Source organism: Lepisma saccharinum, chromosome 14 (assembly GCF_977018435.1).
Source record: "Lepisma saccharinum chromosome 14, izLepSacc3.1, whole genome shotgun sequence".
NCBI classification, from domain to species: Eukaryota; Metazoa; Arthropoda; class Insecta; order Zygentoma; family Lepismatidae; genus Lepisma; species Lepisma saccharinum.
In genome coordinates, this window is record NC_139242.1 from 68341764 (window position 1) to 68362750 (window position 20987).

The window sequence follows — 20987 nt, forward strand, 5'->3', positions numbered from 1 at the left end:
GAATGGTTTGTGGGGCTACCCATGGATGGATTTTGGGGCTAACGTCAATGGTTTGTGGGGCTACCCGTGGATGATTTTTGGGGCTAACGTGCATGGTTTGTGGAGGTAAACATGAAAAAAATATATCGAAATAGTACGTAATTTTCCGTCATGAAGGTTTGAAACACTGCTTGCGCACTGAAAATCGACAAAACACAAGCTGGCACGTCATGATGCACGATGATCCATTACGAGTGCATGCCATATTGTCTATTACAGAAGCGGAACAAGTAAGACAAATAATCAATAGTAATATGAAAAGTTGACAGTATTTTATGGAAAAAGGCATAACTTCACCTTAAAGAATGTTCCGCAAGGCAAAATTGGTAAGTACCACTGGTAAAATTAAGGAAATAAATGAGTGAAAGGTGTCCGGGCGTTATCGCATATTTACCAAAATACCTACGTAGCCCCACGAACCATTTCCGGTAAGGTTAGGTTGGGTCATGTTTAGGTTAAAATAGTTAAAAATTGGTTTCGAAAAAAAATACGTAGCCCCACACCATTCTTGCATAGCCCCACGAACCATTGACACAGCCCACAAACCATTTGCGGAAACATACCGTGTTCAGTTACAAAAACACGTGTTTGGAAACACTGACTGGCTTTGACCGTGATTACGTCATCACACACAGGCAACATCCGGCTGGAAGGAAATGGATGCAACACCTTTTGTGCATCGGTCACACATTTATATTGAAAAATATATGATTTACCAGCAAAATTCAATGAACGATGCAAGAAAACACTTCCCCGAACTTCCACAACTATGAAGAAACTGCATTCGGTAAGTAATTTCTCCTGTAAATTTGAAGAAATCCATCTTGCGGATATAAGAAATTTACCCAATTCGGTATCCTACTAGCTAAATGATTATTCTCTTGCGCAACCAACAATTCATTTACTGTCGTCTTGGTTACGGACTGCTGCTGCCATCTAGGTCATGTGTGTGGTGCAAAGAGATTTTGTAGTTCGGTTAGACAAGTCAGATTGATGACTTTTAATATTCAAATGACGTCTATAAATGTTCTCATGGTTAGGTTAGGTGGGCCAGGTTTAGGGCTTTTAGCATTATAATCATTTTGGTAACGATTCTGATTGTTTTATGATTTCTCCTAGCACAAATACTAATTATGTAGAATTTTAGAAATCATTGTCACACGAAATTTGAACCTTCCTGAAAGTAATGAGCACTGTTTGGACTCTAGGAAAAGTTATGGTACCAGTTTCATAGATCGGAGACACATTAAAATCTTATATTTTGTGTTTCGCATGGTTCGTACTTGCCAATTGTGTATTGCGGAACATAGTTCAAGGTGTCATTATGCTTTTTACACGAAAAACAAAAACAATTTTTCACATAGAGAGTAATTTCTTTAACTACTTCTTTCGTTTCCATAACACACAATATGGTGGGCAAATCTTGACTATCGTAGTGGGCATGCAGTGTTTCCAACATCCTTCACCGAAAAATACCTACTATCGTGTTCGTCACTTGTACAAATTGTACATTATGCACAGGTAGCTGACGGATAGCCTGGGTAGCTGATGGATAGCCCCAGGAACCATTTCTGATTAGGTTAGGTTTGGTTACGTAAGGCAAGCATAGTAAGAAAGGGGGGGGGGGTTGAAACACTGACAGGGGCTTACGTCATCAAACGTACGCAGCATCCGGTTGTCGTAGGGCAAGCAAATGAAAGCAATGGCAATTGTGCGTCGGTGAGATATTTCTCTTGAAAAATTCATGATTTCCCAGTCAAATATATTCCACGATGAAAGAAAATACCTCAACGAACGTTGTAAACCTTGGAGAAACTCATTTCTGTAAATAGTTTCTTGTGAAAAATTGAAGAAATGTGTCTCCGATGTATGAAACTGTTACCACAGTTACTTATGTTGAAAAAAAAACTTGAAGACTACGTTACGCACTTCTCATGGAGAAGATATTCTCCATCGACAAGCGCAGTATGTGTTAACAGACGTGCATCGAAATTGAACCATGTAAAAATTGCATTTGTAGCATGATGAAATCGCAATAAAACAAAAGGAACTTGGGTAATCATTTTCCTATGCTTTCAACATCTCAAGCACGATATCCCTTTGAACCTCTTGTCAGCAGTAGTGTGTGGAATACCTCGTCAATGGTAAGCAGGGATATTTGCTGATAGACAGGACTTTTCGGAACTGCATACAGTGCTAATTACCTTCAAAAAGCTTCAAATTTACATTCATAATCATTTTCACTATTCTACAATACTTTCTCTTTCTTCTATCAAAGAAAACTGCCTTCTTGATGGAAAGCGTGTATGCTTGCATAAGGTACTTTTTAACGTGCTATTTTTTGCCGATAAATTGCACTTTTCGTAACTTCAAACAGTGGTAATTGCTTTCATCAAAGTTCGAATTTAATGTAACAATCATTTCTGCAATACTTCATCTTTCTCTTATGAAACTGTGAAATTAACATATTACTTTGTTTATTGTCTTCTTGGATATGGACTGCTGCTGCCATCTGCATGTGGTTCGAGGTTTTATTTTTAGGCCTGTTACCGTGGGATGGGCTATTCTGTTGGTTTAGCATTAAAATAATGTCCCTAAGAAGCTTTAGACTGTGCTTTATAGAAGATTAAAATGTATGTCAACAATCATTTCCAGTATTCTACAAGTCTTCTAATGTTCCTATGAAACATGCAAAAGTCATTAAATATTCAGAATCATTAATGTTAAGAGAAAGTAAAGTGCAAAATCAAACAAACATGCCAATCCTAATACAAAAATCACTACAACAATCATGGGCATACAGAGTTTCAACCACCAACTTTCACTAGCTGCAAGATAACTATTGAGGCTGAGCCAATACTAAAACTGATACCAATTGTAAGAATTGAAAGTTGTATAATATATTGATTAACAGGGCCTGGATAGTTATGCAGTTAAAATATCTAAAATATACACACAAACGGTGCAACATATGCAAATAAATATGCACTTTAGAAAGAACACCTTTTTGAAATGGTTTCTTTCTGTTACAGCAATACCCTACATGTAGAGAGATGTTTGTTCTCTTTTCAGTTCATTCGATTTAACATGCAATAAATGTAAAAGTTGCAGTTCTGAATTCTTCTCGTTTTCTTTACACTCTGTTTTATAAATGAAAGAAATATTATTCCTTCCAAATCATGATTGCACTTGATTACAACATGATATCTCAAATTTTCAACCTTGAAACTCCTGCTTTAGGCAAGACTATTTTTATACTCGGAAAAAAAAAATCACTCTGCTTCACAAGATACAATTGGATAATATTTTAAGACGACAGTATCTGACACGCCAAAATCATCTATAGACTGCCCATTGCATTGTTGTCCTTTCTTTCTCAAAAAGAGTAGTTATTGAGTGTTCCTGCGAGGATGACGAAAGAAGTCATATCCTTGTTTTGTAAAAGAAACTGGAGAATGAACAGAAGTGATGGAAGAACATATGAAGTTATTTTATTAAGAAGTCAATACGCCCAACGCACAGACATAAAATACAATCTGCGTAGTGGTTGTTGGCTCAAAAATATGCAAGAAGGTTGGCTACTCACTGGGAATTCTGCGTGAATTTTTCTCCGTAGACGTGGGAAATTACAACTTTTATGAATCCAAATTCCATTGAATTTATACATATTTATAAATGCCCTGAGGCAAGTTTCTCACAGTTTAGCTTTTATTTTTATTGAGGAAAGTAAAGAAAGCTCCATGGAAAATAAAACTGAATTCTCTCAATCCATTTACTTTATTAGTCTCCTTAGCAGAACAATCTATTAGACAGATGTTAAGAGGTCAGTATCATTCCCAATGAGCGTGATGGAATGTTCCTTTGCACTGTTAACTGCAGCCTTTGTAATGTCCACATCAGCGTCACCTTCCGCTTGAAAAACCTTACAGCCTCTCATAACCATTTCCTCACTGATTAAGATGATTAGTTGTTGTTTATTACGTCCCACTGAAAGGAATTCTCCCTTCTCCCCATCAATGGCATGGGCTAATTGTAGTATATCTGCCTTTCTCAGAATGTGCATGTCCTCAAACAATGATGTTGGGCATGCAATAAGCCCATACTTCATCATCACCTATCGTATATTATCGTACATTACTTCTCCTATATTACGCTGAAGCTAATGGCAAACCACTGTATTTTCGATCGGATAATCAGTCAAGAGACACTCCAAAAGTGTATCTATCACATCAATAACTGGAAGTCTCTTCTTGGCAGTGAGTTTGGGACACAGTTGTTATTTATTCATGCATTCACAGGATGTGATTTCATGTGTATTTATGGTGTTGGTAAAAAATCGGTATTAGAAGAACTTTTAAATGGTGATCGAGTCCTTCATCCCTGTACGATTGCATTCACTTCACCAGGTCAGAACCCTGCTGATATTGTAGTCAAGTGATGCTTGTTATTTTTGGTAGCAACAGTACAAGTTCTTTGGCAGCCTTGCATTACCAGACACTTACGAAGCAAGTCGTCATAGCCAAATCGTTTGTTCATCCAGAACGTCTTTCTCCAACTGAGTCTTCCAACAAATTCCATTGTCTAAGAGTGTACTATCAGACTATGACATGAATGAGTACAGCTAGCGAAATGAATCCTGTGAATTTGTGTTGGCAACTTTTTGGCGATGAACTTGTACCAGTAATGTGTGATATGAATGTTGCACCAGACAATCTACTGAAAATTATACATTGCAGTTGCAGAACAAATGGCCTTCCATGTAGTTCCGTATGTGGATCGTGCCAAGTTACGCATTGTGACAACCAGGTGTCAGATGAAGTAGAGGACAGTGATGAGGACTAATGGACGATGAAGACTTTTTTATCTTCATATTGCTGCACATTTTCATAACCTAATTTAATGTGTACTTTGTAAAATACATATTTTACAGAAAAAATATGTATGCAATGCAGTATAGTTAAAATGTGTGATGATAATACAAACTTACAACCTCATATTGTGTACTTACTTAGACCTATAAACAGGTATTGTACCTTTATTTTTCACTGTTCATTCCATTTTTTTGATCCCATAGACAAAATTTGTTGGTTGAAATGAATTCCCTGACCATAAAAACAGTAAAATTGATGAAAACATAATTGTTCTACGCTTAAAAATAAGCAAGTTATAGGACTTCCTCTGATTTTCAAGGTTACGGGTGGCAATCTTGTAAATAACCTACTTCCGGTTGCCATATTTTGGTAGACTTTTTTTTCTGTTGATTAGTACATCAAGTAGGAACAAAAACCATTTACAGACCTTTTGTTGGAATTTGTTTTAGGTTAGGTTTTTTTTTGGCTAAATTGACCCATCTATACAGGCTATAGATGCTAATATTTTTTATTGTTCACAAACATTTACCCTTAATGGAATTTAAAAACAATGATAATTTCCAGATTAATTCATTTTGTTATTTACATGGAGACTACTGTTCATGGAATGACCCATTCAAAACTCACGAGTAGCCCCTAATATATGTGGAGTAGTGGAGGTAATTGTAATGAAAATTCATAGTATAAATAACCAGCTCAGTGATTGAGTGTTTTAAGTGGTTGACTTTTAATTTTGCCACTGAACTTCCAGTATATGGGTTCCAGCCTGGACATGGACAATCTTTGTGAGGTCCATTCAGGATTTTCATCTAGCCATCACCACACTCCTCATCACAATTAGTCAAATGTGACACTAAATAATATAAATATGAAATACATAATATAAATGTGTAATAGAGCCCACTGCAGAAGACATTTATCTACATACAAGAATTGGTACTGTAAACAAACTTAGCATCTTTTTGGGTCAGGTTGTTTTATTTTCTTTTTTCTATCATGTTTACATGAAATGCTACTACGAGAATGGACGAATTGAGGGTATAAATTAGTATTTGAAAAATTAGTGGTCGTAAATTGCTTTAGTTTTTGTATCTTGATTTATTGGGTTTCATTTCACTTTTGGTCCCTGCATAGGTCTTACAGCTATGATTTTTTTGTTGTATTTGATGCGGGAATGTATCTTTATTGACTTCTCATAAGTGCATAATTGGCAATGTAATGTCATGGACATTTCTTTTCGCAAAGAAGAAGGTATTTCATTTTATTGTAATTTGGTTATATTGTGTCTCCATGGATGCCTATGTGGTGCAGGGGTGTATTCGGTGATTTATCCACACCCCTATTTTTTTTTACAAAAGCCCAATTTATGGTCATTTTGGCTCTAAATTCACCCTTACACCCCTCTAAGCACTAACTTACACCTCACCAGGTAGAAAATTCTGGATAAACCCCTGGACGTATTATCCCATGTTATCTGGTTTACCGCTGGTAAACAAACTTTTTCACATATATATAAAAGTTGCCATAATATTTGTAGTTGTCATTGGTGTTTTATTTCTGTTATATATAATAAATATATACAATAAAGAAGAATTGTTATGGTAAAGCAGGTATATGTCACTGATGAAGTGGGTTGCTTGAGCCCACTCCATTCCCTCTGGAAAACAGAAAACGCTCTTATTAATTTCTTTCAAGATATATTTCTATTCTTTTCCTTTCTTTATCCACTTATTTCTCACTCCTAGAATCTATTTCTTCTTGCTTTCTCCCTCCCCTCCCTCCCTCCCCCTACTTACCTACTTCACTGAAAATATTTTTAGTTCATCAGCGTTAGTGCATCCACTGATGCTAATTCGCTTGACCTGGGTTCGAATTCCGGTCTTGGCATGAGTGTTCTTGTGAGTCTCCCTTCATTAACTTCATCATCACTCATCCTCATTGTCGCGATTAGCCAGTGGCAGAAAAGGGACACTAAATGACAAGAAATGAAATCAAAGTGTGCATGAGCTGACTGGATGAGACCAGTATGAAAAAAGCTGATGACGGCTCAATTGAAGTGGATACAAAAACCAGGTTCCATTGATATCGCATGCTGAAACAGCATTGAAGTTTCAAAGTAACGTCGCTAGTAAAATGAGTTAAGATTGAAAGCGAGCGATAAAAACAAACAAACAATAAAAATGGAATGCATAAATAAAATACTGATCTGAAACATTGAAAATAATGTTGCGGCAGAGAATAGAGGGACATTGATACTGCATTTCTGTTCTATGGTGTTTTGTATTGAAACTGAAATATTGTATCGGCGGAAATTGTGAATTTCCTGCATGTAATATTTTCATTGCAACAGTGATAGAGCGGTGGAAATTATTGATATAGTGGTCAGGTATTGGGTTTGTACTCTTTACTTAAAATTTAAACATCCACAACCCGAAATCCGGGTACACGGTTCTCACCGGAACCACGTAACCTGGAACGGAAAATAGCATTACAAGCAGATATATATCTGAGTATTTATAGATATATTTTATTTATAGTAAGTAAAAAAGTAAAAGGTGAAGTGCTCCCCTGTGCTTAGCACCATGCCATGAAGGCGTATAGGGGGTGTGGGGGTGATGTGATCAGCATCATACAAAGTGCATCCATATGTGGCAATGGCGGCGATTGGTCTCCAAAATAAGGGGGTGCAATTGCCCCTAATCGCTGTCACTGTACAGTGGAAAATCCAGAGCTTGTTGTGCAGGCCCGTAGCTAATTGATCTCCAGGGGAGGCTCACGCATCATCAGGGGGCTTTGTAAAGAATGTCCCTTTTTCAAAACTTTAACAGTATTAAATTAAGGTAAATTATGTGTGAGTGTGGGAGGGGCTTTTAAAACATCGGTTGAAGTGTTAATTGACTGCTACTGAAATCATGCCTTACTACACACTCCATACTACTTTTGATGATACAGATATTTATATCACACAAAAGAAAATTCACAATATTCAATCATAGTTCCTACAGTACATTCAACCACCGGCCGAAGCAATATGAAACTTCCATTGCAAAAACTTGGGAGCTGTTGACCTTTGACGCAGATGTGGAAGGAATATCGATGATGACGTCAAAGTCACAGTTTCTGTCTAACCGGGAGGCAGCGAAGGTACAGATATAGAAGCTCCCCAGTGAAAGAACTTTCTAAAGTCTAGAGAAGAGTCTTCCAAATACTTGCCGCTACTTAGATTTCTTGTCTTCTTACGAGGGTCACTATTTATATTTTGAGCCTTGGCAACACTGATTGAAGTTAGGCGCGATTTGACGTTTGCACGGAATCGTGTGGCATTATTGACCATAACGTACTTCAAATGTTTTGTCAATAGCTTGATTTGTGTTGTTTATGTTGCCTTGGAGATTGCGCGACAGCAATAAAATGGAATGAACTCGTGAACATTTTCGTGCGATGATTTTTTACGATTTTCGACGTGGATTATCAAGACAAGAGTGCATCGATCAACTTGCTTTCACATTTGGCGATGAAGCCCCATCCTTTGCCACTGTGAAACGCTGGTATAACGAATTTAATCGTGGCCGCCATTCGCTCACCGACGAGATTCGCGAAGGTCGTCCAAAATCAGTTGTTGTTCAAGAAAACATTGATGCTGTGCAAAACCTAATACTGCAAGATCGTCATGTGACATACTGTGAGATTGAGGCAACCATAGGCATTAGTTCCACCAGCATATATAAAATATTACATGATAATTTAGCTGTGAGAAAGGTATGTTCTCGTTGGATCCCACGCAATTTGACAAAAACTCAAAAAGACGCTCGCGTCAATTGGTGCAAACAAATGCTCAATAAATACAATCGTGGTGCTTCAAAAGACGTATATAAGATTGTAACAGGTGACGAATTATGGATATATGCATATGAGCCGGAACGTAAACAGCAGTCGACTGTATGGGTGTTTCAAGATGAACCCAATCCAACAAAAGTTGTTCGCGCTCGAAGCACATCGAAACAAATGGTCGCCTGTTTTTTTCGGGAAAACTAGTCATGTGGCAACTGTGCCTTTAGAGGAACGTAGAACGGTCAACTCTGAATGGTACACAACAATTTGTTTGCCAGAGGTCTTCGGTCAAATACGGAAAACAAACAAACGCCGTCGGATCATTCTTCATCAAGACAATGCCAGCTGTCACACATCTCGTCTAACAACCGACTTTATGAACAGTCAAAAAATCGAATTGATGGGTCATCCGCCCTACAGTCCTGATTTGGCACCCAATGACTTCTTATAGTTCCCGAATGTCAAGAATAAATTGCGTGGACAACGATTTTCGTCGGCGGAAGGCGCCGTTGATGCGTTCAAAAACCATATTATGGAGGTGTCTCAAGAAGATTGGAAAAACTGCTTTGACAAATGGTTCGAACGAATGCAAAAGTGTATTGACCATAAAGGAGAATACTTCGAAAAACAATAAAGCAGTTTTCAATGCCAAATCCATGTTTTTTCATTGTTAGGCTCAAAATATAAATAGTGACCCTCGTATAAATAAGATGAATGAATGTAATAGCTGCTTGTTCATGTTCTGTGAATTTATCCTTCACCAAAGTTGTGAGCGAAATAATATCTGCTGTCTACATTTTCACTCTTCACAACAGACAAATTATACAAAATAGTTTTACCTAATGTCCAGGGGGCTCAGCCTCCAACCCCCCGCCCCTGCCTAGCAACGGGCCTGTTGTTGTGTATGGTTGCACATACATCCTTGATAAAATTTAGTTACACGAGGGCACAGAGCGTCGAAGCGAGACGGAAAACAGAAAAGGTGACGAGACAGGTGTGTATATATCGAGGCGAGACCGAAAACGAGACAGTAACAACTTGAGACGAGACCGAGACATTACCAAGTCTCATCTCCATACCATTCCTAATTTATATCTTCATAATGGAAGATATGGAAACCCTAATGCAATATTTTCGGAAAAAGCGCCAAAATTTTGGCTACTTCGACGAATATAGGTCAGTGGCGATTGAGGCACCGTCTCTTCCCAATGTTCATTTTAAAAACATTTCTTATGAGTGGGAAAGTGGTGGAGTGTGGTTTACTGGTTAGAAAATAAGAACAAACCTTATCTCCCCTATTCTTACAAGAAAATCATGGATATACTACTTGTTCCGGCTCTTCCTGCAAATGAACAAACCTGCATGGCAGATTGGTTAGCACAGCGCGCTACAACGTCAGGGGTCCCAGGTTCGAATCCCAGCTTGAGCATGGGTGTTCTTTGCGAGTATCTCTTCATCATATCATCATTCTTCCTCATCTTTACGATTACCCAAAAGTGAAAAAGAAGCGAAGTAAAATATACCACATCAATCAATCAGTCAGTTATCGTGCAAATCAGAGTGCCATGCCCATGGGCGGAGTAAGGAGCAGCGCCACCTGAGTAGTCTAAAGCTGACAATAAATCGTTCGTTAACACCCCCAGACAGTAACGATAAATCTTGTATTAATGTTGAACAATAACGATCGTTCCCCGTGTGAACTCTAAAAGGCGATCATCACCTTTGACATCTAATATTAAGGCGAGGAGATACAGTTACGCACCATGTGTGCATTTATTTGAATATCGTCGGAAAGGGCAATGCTACTGAAGAAAAACGTGGGGGTACAAGAGAGTATGAATTTCCCCACATGTGGCAGGTCGAAGCGTTTTTCAAAGTTGATTATTAAGCTAGATAAGACCTGTAAAATATATGACGAATAAGAATTTTCTGAATCCCATGTATTCCTTATGGGGAATCAATTTCAACATCAAGTTACGGCTAATCAAATGGGAGTTTCGACTTTTCTGCTGGGCAATCGCTTCTTCAAACTACCCTCTTCCCGTTGATATAATTTTCTATTCCATCGGAAGTTTGATATTCCCAAGATAACAAATCAAAAAATACTCCCATATGCCCAATGCATTTCTCCATACCCCCTGGCAGTGTTGCCAAACCTGGTGCGCATAAAAGAGCTAAATTGCACCTTGAATGGAGTTAAAACTAACTTTCAAGGAGCTAGATTTACGAAATGCTTCCTAGAGTAATCTTAGTTGTCAAATGGGTGGGGCGCTGCTATTACCGTTAAGTCTAAATTGATGACAATTTATTCTTAGTTTTCACCATCTAGATCCGGCGGCATCACCCATCTCATGGTCGTACGAAATCGAAAATAAAGGATTCCCTGATAACAATATTATGCCAATTTCACGTCAACACGGCGCATGAAAAAAGTAGCTGGGGATATAAGAGGGGATGGGGCGACGCAGCCAATATAACAATATCACGTCACGTGCAAAATGTATAATCATGGCAAAAGTTGGTCTATGTGGGGCGGAACCAGTGATGGTATCATAATGAAGCACGGGGGCGGGCTCCCCAGTTCACAGGCAAACGAGTGCACGAAAGAGCCAGATCTGGCTCAAAGAGAGCTAAGTTGGCAACACTGGCTCGGAAGGAAAAGCCGGGCGGAGACTGTCTCGCATGTCCTTAAATGATAGCACTCCTCCACCCAAACAGTCTAAAACAGAGTTAACTTACCGTTACTTTGTCTTACAATAACTGCATTTGTCGCCTCTGTGGTCGAGTGCGTTAACTGGTCGACTATTGGACTCGCCACCGAAGTTCCCGGTTCGAGTCCCGGCCTGAGATGAATGCTCTATCATCCATTTTAATATTATCACTCGTCGTCGCGATTGGCTCAAAGTGGAAGGTAAGCCATGCTAAATAACAAAAATATAAATAAGGACATATAGTGGCGTGCCCAGGATTTTCAAAAGGAGAGAGTTCTGTGTACTTCTTTTTTAAATCTTTTCCTGCATTTGACGTTATTTTTTAGGAATACATGGCCAAAGGGGAGGGGTTATGATCCCACCTTGCCCCTTGGGCACGCCACTGAGAACATCTACTTGTTTACACAAGTATCACGTCTCTTCGTAATGCCGTGGTCGCCTTGTAATCAAGGGGTTCCGGGTTCGATACCCGGTGGAGACATATATGGTTCGGATCCTATTATAAACTGTCGCTCCAGTTCCGATTGGCCTATCTGTGCATAAAGTGGCCTTAAAACAAAATCTCAATCTCTTCTCCGTAGTGCATATTTTTCCAGCGTAACTATAGATGCTCAAGTTTAAAACGACACGACAAAGCAAATAAATCCTCCAGTTCTGAATTAATCATTGTAACGCATTGCTAACGCAAGAACAAATAGTCTTAAGAAATTTTGATCGCTGCACTCGTTGACGTTTAAAGATAACAAACCTACCAGGCGACACCTAAAAATAAAAAAAATGTCGTCCGCCCACACAAGAAATGGTCTTTAATCCGCCACTGTCCATGCCCAAATATGGAAGGACTTCATTTCACTCTTACCTGGCGTTGCAGTGTACTGATGTTCCAGTTGATTTCCCACCTTTTGGGAGGTTGCTGAAGAGTTCGGAATCCCAATCCGTCAGTTCTAAGAGTACAGTGACAGGAGATGCGTGCGCTCACCCCGCTGTCCCCTCGGACCTTTGGCCAACTGCGGTTCACTGTCCTGCAGTTCTTCCTCCTGTGTACCTCACCGGCATCGACAATGAATCTGAGGAGCAACGCCTTTTGCATGTTGCTCGCGGTTGGAGGCAGCAAAAAAAAAGGACTGGAGGAAAACCGGCGCTAGCAAAAAACAAATTTCCCTTTCTCGGCAAATAAATATCCCTTTGTGCCATTTCGGATATTGCCAGCGTTGTCGTTACTGCCGCAACACTTACAAGCAATCTGATTGGTTGGCGCTGAGAATTGACGTTCTCTCTCTCTCTCTCTCAATTTGCATATCTATTTGTTATTATTGAACTTTATCAGTGATCGGTTAGTTCGCATGAACTTTCCAGCCTGATCATTACCAGTGCGTAATTAGAGGTCGGTTTGTTCATTGATCCATTTGCCTTGACTCATCTCACCCAACAGGTTAGTAGGTGCCAGAGCTTGCCCCGAGTTGATACTTTCCTGGAGAGAGCCCTTGCTCGAAAAGGTTTATTATCCAAGTGGCATATATATCGTAACGATCCGTAGTATCTTTTAATTATTATGGAGAACGAACTCCCAACTTCCAGTCATTCAACCATCGTTTTCCAATCAGGAAATATTCAGAAACATCACAGGAATGCAGTGTCAGACAGCACTGAAGCTCTTCCTGGTCATCAGCTGTAAACAGACGAAATCCAGGAAGAGGCTACAGGCCTGACTGTGCATTTGTTTATTAAATTGAATTGGAATAAATGTCTGGGGAGCAGAGAGTTCGGGGTCAGTTCTAATTCAGTTATTGAGGAGCAAGTTACGATTGGATAGAGAGAGAGGAGGACGTTCTAGGGAGAGCGTGTTAACGCTAGTTGCAAGTCAGACTCTGCGTACAGTCACAGGCATAACCTCTCACGGCAGATCTTCAGTTGCAGTACAGAGACAGGTATATCCTTACATTACCCATGCTGATCCAATCTTTAGGGGTGTGAAACTCAAGTGTCATGTGTTGCCATTCAAGTGTGTAAATTTAGTACCTCTAGCGCCTTACCATCAAGCTCACCACGAGCAGAGAGTGCTTTACCATCAAGGATGAATGATGATTAGTGAGCTACATTCCCAAAAGATCCCACATACCTAAGGGTATGAGACGTGGTGGATTTGCTGGGGCTTTTCATGCATTTTTTCGGAAATGCGATGAGAAAATAGCATGAGACGTGGATGGAGGTGCTTAGGGCTTTCATCCATTTTTACGGAAATGAGATGAAAATTGGTGATTACGTGGTGATAGACGCAGGATTTCACTTATGAAAATTTCAATTTTAGGGCATGAAAAGTGAAACCACACCTAAGAATTATCAGAATCAAGGTTTTATTAGTTTTCTTTTACCATCAAAAGTATGCATTTTGAAACACGGAATCTGGAAAGTTGCGCGCGGATTTATATGAAGTATTAAGTACCAGCGGGGAAACCTACTGCAGTAAACAATGATAGATGTCGAGTTCTAACTCGAGGATGAATCAGATGAAACTTATCGACCTCAAGTCAGCGTCGGTCATCAGCAAAATGTAAAAATGCGGAGGAACCTGCGCCCTAGCTCCGGCGCGGTTACCCGCGTCGGGCTGGCGATTTGGTATCAGGAGCGTCCGGCATTCCGCGTGGCGGAAGGTTCGATGTCGGGTTTTAGGCAGCCACATTTTGCCAAAAATGCGGTCGGCCCAGGGACGTTCGTGGACGTTTCCCTATCAATCCGCTCCTGGTAGCGCTGTGGTTCGTTCGCGAATCCTGTACCCTGGCCACGACAGAATTCCCACCCTGGGAAAAATTTTACCATTCCCTGAATTTTTAGAAGAAAAGGCATTTAGATTCGATGGTTTTTTGCATTTACAGTGATTTTAGAACGTAAAAGGTAGGATTTTTTTTTTAATCATGATCTTGGATACGAAAATTATCACAGCGTTGTTTATGAGGGTTAAAATAATGCAGTAAGCTACAGTAATTTTAAACATTTTTTTTAATATATCTAACGTTCCTGTGCATTTTGCTCAGATTGTGATTAGGCTTACCCTTAAATATTAATTAATTAAAAACGTGGATTAAAAGTGAATATTGAAGTTATATTATGAACGAGGAAAATAAATTAGAGTATGTTGACTCTGACTCAATCAGCACTATGTGCATTTTAACGAGTCATAGCAGAGAGTATGCTTTTCTGAGTCAATATTTTGTTTTTGTTATTATTATTATTAATTGAAATTCCTTAAAAGTTTAATTTAAATTTGGTTCAAAACTGACCGTAACTTGTAAATGATTTAGAATGCTTGAACTATAACTGCTAAGATTATTGCAACGAGGATATCACATTTTTATACATATATAGTTTTGGGAACGAATAAGGCCCCGAGGACCACTCATTTATATTCTTAATGACTGAAGTCTCCTAGCACCTCATGAAGGGAGCTTAGATTAAGGAGAAAGTCAAGTTTATACGAGATAGTCACTTGCCTTACGTTACCTTAACTTACGCATACATTGCCTAAAAATTTTCAATTCATGTTAATATGTAAAGAAACGAAACGCTAATTATATTCCTCGACACGCTGTACAATTATGTCCGCTATTACGCCAAGCGTATATAGTTAGAGTGGCGTACCGTGATTTAGGGTATAAACCGCCCGATTAATTAAAAGTTCTAGTTGAGAAGTAATAGATGTATAAATAGGCTGCAGTGACGTGAGATGTTCGTACACAGGTAAGCAGTTGTGACGAGAATGAATCCGTACACATATATACATATACTTATATGCTTTAAGCAAAGTTAGGCACAGCCAACTTATTTTGAATAACTAGAAGAGAATTATGAGAGCATCACACGGCGTGGACGTTTCTCACATATTAACGAGATTTTTTTTTGTTAGTATATATTTATATATTTTTTCTCTGTCCGAAACAATGTTTTGTTTGACAGTTGAATATTTATCCTTAGCACGTTGTAGCTTCGAACGTTAAAAACTTTAAAATGTAGATTGTTTTAAATCTTAAAATATAAATATTGCAATTTTTGCTCCAAGTTACGGCATTTATTAATGTTAAATAGGTCCTACACGACTCAAGTGTGCACAAAGTAAGTTTTTTTAAGGCATTAGTCTTTATTAATTTATTCAAATTTCTTAATGTGCGATAATATTTTGTTTAAGCGGTATAATTTATACTAGCTTAGTAGTTACATCACTAACATTTTAGTTATACTTCAGAAGAAGGTAAACATTTATATTAGCAAAGTTTTGTATTAAGCGCCAGTTATTGAGAATATTTATTTTATATGAATATGTAGACGTCGACGTCAAGATATTTTTTGCGCCCCAATAACAAGTATTTTCCTTCGGATATTGGATCATGACCAAAATCCTGGAAATCCATTCTGCCATCGCAGAATGATTATGGTTAAACCACAACGGTTTTAGTTTTAAGCTTTGCTACAATAATATGCTAAGCATATGTTAGAATGGATAGAGAGAATGATATATTCTTTATTTTTATTTTTAGTGATGTCAGCATAATATAAGGCAATTATCGCATATTTATAGATTAATTATTTTATTTTTGGGATGGTCGACTTTAAATAAGCATCGTTTCCCGTGTAATTTTGTATTTAAGTACATTTTCAACGACCACTTGCACACTATGAGTAACATAAGAGACAAAAATAAGAATTTTTTACACAGCAAAGTTTAAACAGGCTTCTACAAGTAAATGTAACCAGTGGGAAAAATAAGCGCAAGGCGAAAAATAACATTATTCGTTTAGATTTAAATACGTTTTCATATGTCCGTATAGTAATATGGTATTTTCATTTTAAATGCACAAGACTGGTTTTCTCATCAAAAGTAAAGTACAAGAAGCAATACATTCAAGCAAAGTTACTAGCGACCTGTATTTCACAGCAAATCGTCATGTATTTTAGAAGTAATCGATAAACAAACTGGGCGTACATACGCAAACGAATCTATTTCTTCATTGTCATTGTACAGTTAAACGCAGAAGCATGTTAAGGACATAGGCATTGATGTAGATGCATGCAATATATTATTGACGCAAAGGGTACATTTCAACGGCATCCAAGAAACACAGCAGCGGCCAGAGTTCAGTTACACGGCTTTACATATCTTGCGCGCTCTAATCTACGACCGGACGAAGAATTTTGCTAACGTAAGAATTTCCCCTCCGCACCTCTCCCGTTATGGGGATCAGGTAGCCAGCCAGCAAAACCCCGGTCGCGGGAGACATGTAGACTTGAAGCAGGAAAATTATCGTAAGCAGAAATGATGACGGCTAAATTCTTTAGGCTGTAACAGGTTGCCAGATTGTTAGAACGTTGTCAAATAGTAACTCACACCTCAAATAGTAACTCACAACAAGCAATAATGAATTAAACTCAATTAATCGAATCACGACATATATCATTGGTACTTTACGGGGACAAAAATAAATTAAAATTCCGATTGCTTTATAGGCACTATCCTATTTTCTTTCTAGATTCTGGAATAACCGTGGTAGCTTTCACGAAGCTATTCTCATCATATTTCTTTTTATATTTTTCCACTAGGAATTAGCGTTTGTCATATTTATTTTAATGGGTATAATATAAGAGTTTATTACTAGTTTAAGTATATTTCAATTGATAATGGCATTTTTAAATCATGAGTGGCAAAATATTATTCTTGAGTGTTGTACCAAAAAGGTTGGATCAAAATAATCCTTTCCCGGAAAAATTACCCTATCTTAAATCTACGCTAACATTACCTTTACCTTAAACCTGTCTCAAATTCGAAATTTATCAGCTGTCGGCCAGAGAACAGCCAGTGTCAGCCACAAGGGAAACAATTCGACATTCCCAAACCCGAAAGGAAAATGTCGAACCGGGAACCACTAGCAGCGCGTCCAGCATCCTGACAGCATTCGCCAGCTTGGGAGCCAGACTGCTGAAACATGTTCCAGCTTTACTCTACAAGGGATCAAGAACCCCCCCCCCCCCGCCTTGTTAAGGCAATTTGTAAAGTACACCACGACGTGCCACGTTCCAGAGAATCTACACAGCCTCTCAAAATTGTCGTGCTACGTCTCGAACAAAATCTTCAATATAATCTACAAGTCCAGCAGTAAAACGTTTTACAAACAACGACATGTTCCAGAGGGTAAACTACATGATTCCTCCATTAAAGTGTCATGCTACACTCCTAATATACATATTACTTGACACACTTCCATGTCATGTACAACTCTACGAACGTACGTCTATTCTTCTTCACAAAGCCTCAAAAGAAGAATCGCCCAACGAAGTGTTAGCAGTACAAGAAGTTTTCACACCAAATGTTCCAGTTTTTTCATCAAAAAGGTAAAATCATTGGTCCACCCCCACGAAGTTCGTCTCAAAAACAAGCAGTACACATAGTGATTATTCCTCCAGGAACATAGTTCTCCCATTCCGAGGACACATACGACCACACATTCCATTGGTCGTTACATGATACACTCAGCAGCAAAAATGTATTAATCAATATTCCAGTGCAGAACAATTCTCATTGCCAGAAGAAATCACGTTTCTACTCTTAAGTTTGAACTTCCCCAAATTATCCCTTCCCAAAGTGCAAGTACGAGAAACGCAGACAGCAGAACTCTACAGGGAAGATGTTCATTCAGTAGGCATACAGTGACAGACAGAAGGAAATGTGCAATCCGGGTTGTCTGACTTTCATCAGTACATTCCACACAAGTACAGTGTGGCAGATACGTAGTGGTACTGTACTCTCAGGTACAGTACAATTCCACGAAGTATAGTCAATCTGAGTTGAACATCGTGTCCGGAATAAAGGATGTTTATCCTAAATGGACAATGTTACGATTCATTTGTTCATCGTACTTTAGGTGAACGACATCGAGGTCAACGATGTTGGACTTTTCACTCTCAGCGTGTGTTCAATGCATGTTTATGGAATTATCAACGAACAATTTTAATAGAAGAATAAATACAACATTGATATGCATGGACAAAAGGTGTAACAATTGCGATGCTTAAATATTATTTCTACTTGAATTATTAATTCATGTGTTATATATGAGTGTGTACATATTTCATATCAAAGGACAGAGTTGAATAAGTAAGTATATATTGTTAATATAAAAATAAAGACGGTGATCCATCGATAATAATAATACAGGAAAACTATAGTGATACATGCTACGATTATATTTATGTGCGATAAACTCAGTTCGCAATATTCGGCATACGTGTTGACCTTAGTAACCAAAAATTACTAGCAACACAGGTGCAACGAATTATGTATTTATACAAGTGCTTCGATTTATTTTTTATTCAGTGCTCCACATTATTTACGGTGAAGGAAGGCTATTGGTATCTATAATTTAATGTTAACGCAAATTTATTATGTAATTTCGAGTCTCTTACCTTCAAACGGTGCAATGACTGTCTCGTGTAGACAAATACGTATTGTGTCGCAAGAGGCTGGTCACGCTCTGACGTGACGTATTAAATGAGTGTGTTTTGACGGCCGACGCCATGTGACGTCAGGTCTCTACATCAACAAATGCATGCATGCGTTATGTTATTTCACGCTGATCCACTCACTTATTCAGCAGAAATAATGCATTGTGTTATATGTTCTTGTGGGTCAGTGGGTTTATAGGATATTCACTTTGGATAGGTTCATGGTTTTTACTTTATTATTTGCTTGTTTTCGGCATTTTATTTTTGTTTTCGTTTCTTATTTTTATAATAAATGGTATCCCTATAAGATTGGATCAGACATAAAGACGAATTCAAAAGGGAATTCTTTTCCGGAGAGGGACATCGTAACGATCCGTAGTATATTTTAATTATTATGGAGAACGAACTCCAACTTCCAGTCATTCAACCATCGTTTTCCAATCAGGAAATATTCAGAAACATCACAGGAATGCAGTGTCAGACAGCACTGAAGCTCTTCCTGGTCATCAGCTGTAAACAGACGAAATCCAGGAAGAGGCTACAGGCCTGACTGTGCATTTGTTTATTAAATTGAATTGGAATAAATGTCTGGGGAGCAGAGAGTTCGGGGTCAGTTCTAATTCAGTTATTGAGGAGCAAGTTACGATTGGATAGAGAGAGAGGAGGAGGTTCTAGGGAGAGCGTGTTAACGCTAGTCGCAAGTCAGACTCTACGTACAGTCACAGGCATAACCTCTCACGGCAGATCTTCAGTTGCAGTACAGAGACAGGTATATCCTTACATTACCCATGCTGATCCAATCTTTAGGGGTGTGAAACTCAAGTGTCATGTGTTGCCATTCAAGTGTGTAAATTTAGTACCTCTAGCGCCTTACCATCAAGCTCACCACGAGCAGAGAGTGCTTTACCATCAAGGATGAATGATGATTAGTGAGCTACATTCCCAAAAGATCCCACATACCTAAGGGTATGAGACGATATTTATTTTCCCTGTTCCGTTCCCGTTGGGTGTGATTGTTGTCATGCTAGCCAATGAGGTTCAGTCTCCTTGAAACATTGATTTAATTGTTTGGTTTGGTTTATTTTACTTCGCTTTTCTGCCACTTTTGGCTAATCGCGATGATGGTGAATGGCAGGGTGCGAAATCATTGAAAACTTGTGGGAGGAGGCATATCTTAATCTACACACACATACATACATACATATATACGTATATATATATATATATATATATATATATATATATATATATATATATATATGTGTGTGTGTGTGTGTGTGTGTGTGTGTGTGTGTGTGTGTGTGTGTGTGTGTGTTTGTTTGTGTGTGTGTGTAATTATTGCAAGATATCGTAACGCACCCCGCACCCCGCACCTCCACCACGTAACGCAACTCCCATGCTGCGTTTGGGATCGAACCAAGAACCTCTAGATTGAATTGGGTGATGTAGTTATTTCTCATTCATCTCTCAGATGGTTATCACTCGCTTGGCCTAAATGTGATAAATGCAAGAGGTTACTTTTAAAGGAATGGCGATAGAAATTAAGTTAGGTTAGATATGGGTTTTATACTCTCCATGACTGAACCGATATGGATTGGTTTAGAAAAGGATATTACTTGCCTTACAAATAGATGAAGATTGTTCCTACACTTGTCCTCTCAAATGGCACTTGTCTGACCTCCCTGTCAGACATCGATTCAATCACACACCATCGTCCAATAATCGTTCTCCACTTTGCTTCTCTCTCACAATCCGCAGACCTTACTCTCTCTCGTATTCTCGCCAACTGATCACACCTCCTGACAATTCCAACACTCATGCCACATACGCCTTCCAAGTCAATCACCCGACCTTTGTCTGATTACTTATTCAGCATTCCTATCTCTGCTACCTGCTATGCTAAGACTTTATACCTCTTACCCAATACCTTGGGTACGATACGATATGTATATTTATAATGCTATTAAATATAAAAAGAAAATTACTAAACATTTAATAACATTACATATAGGAATTGATTTGTTACTTTGATGTGTACGAGAAATTT

At 38.6% G+C, this 20987-nt stretch overlaps 2 protein-coding genes across 6 annotated transcripts in view; one reads left to right on the plus strand and one right to left on the minus strand.

Annotated features, from left to right (window-relative positions):
- The window catches only part of LOC145998987 (hatching enzyme 1.2-like), a 46805-nt gene extending 34305 nt beyond the window's left edge, over window positions 1-12500 (minus strand). For both annotated transcript variants that reach the window (XR_014443354.1, XM_083135841.1), the window contains exon 1: window positions 12312-12500. The gene's annotated coding sequence lies outside the window, so the exon portion shown is untranslated. The remainder of the gene's footprint in view (window positions 1-12311) is intronic.
- The window catches only part of LOC145998986 (mitochondrial thiamine pyrophosphate carrier-like), a 66003-nt gene that overhangs the window by 1551 nt on the left and 43465 nt on the right, over window positions 1-20987 (plus strand). The gene's annotated exons all lie outside the window — the stretch shown is intronic.